At 45.3% G+C, this 3,808-nt stretch overlaps 1 pseudogene across 1 annotated transcript; it reads right to left on the bottom strand.

Annotated features, from left to right (window-relative positions):
• Nucleotides 1-1,516: 1,516 nt before the first annotated feature.
• Nucleotides 1,517-2,255, bottom strand: LOC695340 (large ribosomal subunit protein eL19 pseudogene; annotated as a pseudogene). The gene has a single exon (XR_001446722.3). The product of XR_001446722.3 is annotated as a large ribosomal subunit protein eL19 pseudogene (transcript).
• Between the last annotated feature and the right edge of the window lie 1,553 nt (nucleotides 2,256-3,808).

Below are 3,808 nucleotides of genomic sequence, written 5' to 3'. Positions count from 1 at the left end.
TGAATACTTACTCTTTCTGTTCCATATTTTTGAGTTCTCTACTTCAGGAACACCAAATATCCTTATTTGGGATCATCTTCATCTGTTCTAAATATCTAGAGAATTGGAGAATAAGAATTTGTCAATATTTTCTATTTTCTTTCTGATTCCTCGAATCTGTGGAGGTTTTTTTTCTCCCACAGGTGCATTCACTGTTGATTATCTTAGCATTTCTTCTAAGTCAGCAGTTCAGTTTCTAGTTGTCACTCTTCTTTCTTGCTGTTTCTAATTTATTAATTCTGTAATGATATTGTGAGTCCAATTTATTTTCTTAGATCTACAATCACTCTTTATTTAATTCTATGTCCAGGGATAGGCAAACTTTTTTTTTGGTAAAAGGCTAGAGGGTAAATATTTTAGGCTTTGCCAACCATACAGTCTCTATTGCAGCTACTTAACTCTGACAATGTAGTATGAAAATGGTTATAGACAATCTGTAAATTAACGGGCATGACTGTGTTCCAATAACATGTTATTTACAAAAACAAGCCGCTGGCTCGCTCATTCTCAGTGGCAGTAGTATGTTTAGCACATCATGTTCTTTAAGTAATTGTAATCTTCCTCCTCCCTCTTTTCAAGACCAGCTCTTAATTCACTGCCTCTGGGGATAGTTTCCTAATTCTTCCTAAAGTGGATGCTTCTTCTCTGTTCTCAGAACACTTTGTTTACAGGCAGCATGATCATCACCAGGTTGATTTAATAATAACTAATGTTTTTTTGCAGGCGAATTATGTACAGGCCATTGCACTAAAGGCTTTTTATCTACTATCTTGTTGAAACTTCCCAGCAACCCAACTTTACAATTCCTCGTCAACTCATCCTTACTCCATTCCCCTGGGTGACTATTAGGCACCTCTTTTTCTTTTCAAATCACCGGTGCCTTCCCTTAGCCTCCTATTCTGAGCTTATGACCCATCTCTTTATTTCATTAAGAAAATATTAAATAGACGGAGTCAGAAAACTTCCAGCACCACAAATGCTAACCTATAACCTTACCTGCTTCTGTTCTTGGACATGCACTACCCACGTTCCCAAGAGCAACCTCTTCACTTGTGCACCAAATATATCTTGATCTCCTCTTGCTGCAGCAATGTATCCCCAAACCATCACAGTTTTCTTCTTAATTTGATCATTTCCACCAGCATAGAAACTTGCTACAAAATCTGTCTTAGATGAACAAGCATCCCCCTTGTCACCCGCTACTTCATTTCTTTGCTTCCCTTTACAGCAAAACTCCAGAGTGCCCTGTACTCCGTCTTCCTTCCTCAACCTCCTGGTTCTCTCGAGCCCACTCCAATTAGGCAGTTGGTGTCACCACTGCACTAAAACAGCTCTTGTCAAGTTTTCTGGTAACCTCCATGTTACCAAAGCCAGTGATAATTCTCAGTCCTTATTTGCCCTGTCAAGCACCTTTTGACACAATGGATCTCTCTTCCTTGAGGAGGCTTCCAGAGCATTATTTTCTTTCTCCTTTTACTTTTCTTTTCTTTTTTTCTTCTTCTTCTTCTTTTTTTTTTTTTTTGCAGATAAAGGCTTGTTTTATTTTAATAGCTGATCTATGTAGTCACGGAGGCCAGTATGTACAGACAAAGAGGGGAGCTTTTATTTCTTGGTCTCTTCCTCCTTGGACAAAGTCTTGATGATCTCCTCCTTCTTGGCCTGGAGGCGCTCTTCACGGCGCTTGCGTGCTTCCTTGGTCTTAGACCTGCGGGCCTCAGCCTGGTCAGCCAGGAGCTTCTTGCGGGCCTTGTCTGCCTTCAGCTTGTGGATGTGTTCCATGAGAATATGCTTGTTTTTGAACACATTCCCCTTCACCTTCAGGTACAGGCTGTGATACATGTGGCGATCAATCTTCTTAGACTCACGGTATCTTCTAAGCAGCCGGCACAGAATCCTCATTCTCCTCATCCACGTGACCTTCTCTGGCATTCGGGCGTTGGCTGTACCCTTCCGCTTACCTATGCCCATGTGCCTGCCCTTCCGGCGGGCCAAGGTATTTTTCCGGCATCGCGCCCGGGAATGGACTGTCACAGGCTTGCGGATGATCAGCCCATCTTGGATCAGCTTTCGGATCTGCTGATGGGAGTTGGCATTGGCGATTTCATTGGTCTCATTGGGGTCTAACCAGACCTTCTTCTTGCCACAGCGGAGGACACTAGAGGCGAGCCTCTTCTGAAGCCTGAGCATACTCGTGGCTGCGGCCGCAGCAGCGAAAGCTCCTTTTACTTTTCAAGCCACTTCTTCTCATTCTCCTTAACAAAGTGTACAGCTGGTAAATTGACACATGTGGGATTCAAGCTCCTCCAAGGCAGAAACTACTTCTTATTCATTTCTGTGTCCCTAGTACCTAGCACTGCCCCCAGCACCTCGTGTGAACTGAGAAGAGTCTTTATTATTTTGCAAGAAAGGATGTCAGTTGGTTATGAGATGGTTCAGATCAGAGATGCTGGACTCTGAGTAAGGTGAGGGAGATGGGATGGAATTTCCAAAGGGTAGAGAACAGGTAGGAGACCTGGACAGCTAAGTGGCAAACATAGGGTAGGACCGGATGGAAGAAGGAAATTGAGTCTAGTCTGGCAGGCCCTGTCTTCAAAGACTAGCAGCATATAGTTGAGAGACCACTTCTTGGCCTTTAGTCAGGAACTCATTGTCTACGGACATGTTCCCAGGGAAGGGAACTCCAAGTTGGAGATACATGTGCAAGAATTTTACTGGGTGTGCCTTCAGTAACAGTTCCGAGGAGGGAGGGCCAGCAAAATGATTGGGCAGAGGACTTGAACAGCAGTGCAGCTTCAGTGAAGGCTTCCTCCAATCCCACATGGATCTGTGGAATTGGAAAAGACCTTCAGGGTTTTCCTGCTCTGAGACAAGGAGATTTCACCTTTATAAACTCCACTCCTCCCTGCACTGGTCAGTCACAAGATCATGGGATCATGGATCATGGGCTGAGACCCTAGGCAAGGTGGATCTCTTCTGCTGATGGAAATTTCTCAGGAGGGCCTCTCCTGTGAACACTCTCAGCAACGGAGGAGCAAGTACTGCAGCTCTCAGGGGGCAATCTGGATGGCACACTATGGTATGCACTACACCTCTCTCCAGAGAAACCAAAGTACAGTATTATGTAGGAATGAAGATAAGCACCCAGGAGTAGAAGAAGATGGCTTGACCATGTATTGGTAGGGCTCCTGCTAGGAAATGGCTGAAATGCAGATTCTTTATGGACAGGGTTAAAGAAGCAGACACGATTGTGATGTACCTGGAGACTAACACAGTGAAAAGCTGTTGTCATCCTTAGGGCTAAAGGGCCAAAGGGTGAGTCAGTAGGAACAGGCACTGCGGAAGAAGCGCTGCCTGGTAGGAGCTGTGGTTATGAGGGATGCCGGATATGGTGCTGCATGGGGAACAGGGAAGTTCCTGACTCTCTCTACCCCCTTTCCACCTCCTGCCTCTGTGCCTCCTGTGGCCAACCCCAGTTCACAGTCTGTTGATAATGGAGTGCGGGTCCTGCATTCCACAGGAGTCAGCTTCTTGGGGTACAGAGCAGGGTGAACAGAGAGTGGATGTGGGTAAGGAGATGGAGAATGATCAGCAGAGATCACAAGGTAAAAGCAATACAGCGATTAGAACCAGGGACCAGGGGTGCGTCTGAGATGCTACTCTGCTCTGCCTTCCAGGCTTTTCTACTAACTACGACTGAGGCTGAAGTAGAGTCTAGGCGCGACTGAGTCTGGGGTGGTTCCCTAATGTGAGGATTGAATGCGAAATTGAG

The sequence above is a fragment of the Macaca mulatta genome, chromosome 8 (assembly GCF_049350105.2).
Source record: "Macaca mulatta isolate MMU2019108-1 chromosome 8, T2T-MMU8v2.0, whole genome shotgun sequence".
Lineage (NCBI taxonomy): Eukaryota > Metazoa > Chordata > Mammalia > Primates > Cercopithecidae > Macaca > Macaca mulatta.
Note: the sequence above shows the minus strand (reverse complement) of the source record. Positions and strands in the feature narration are given on the sequence as shown.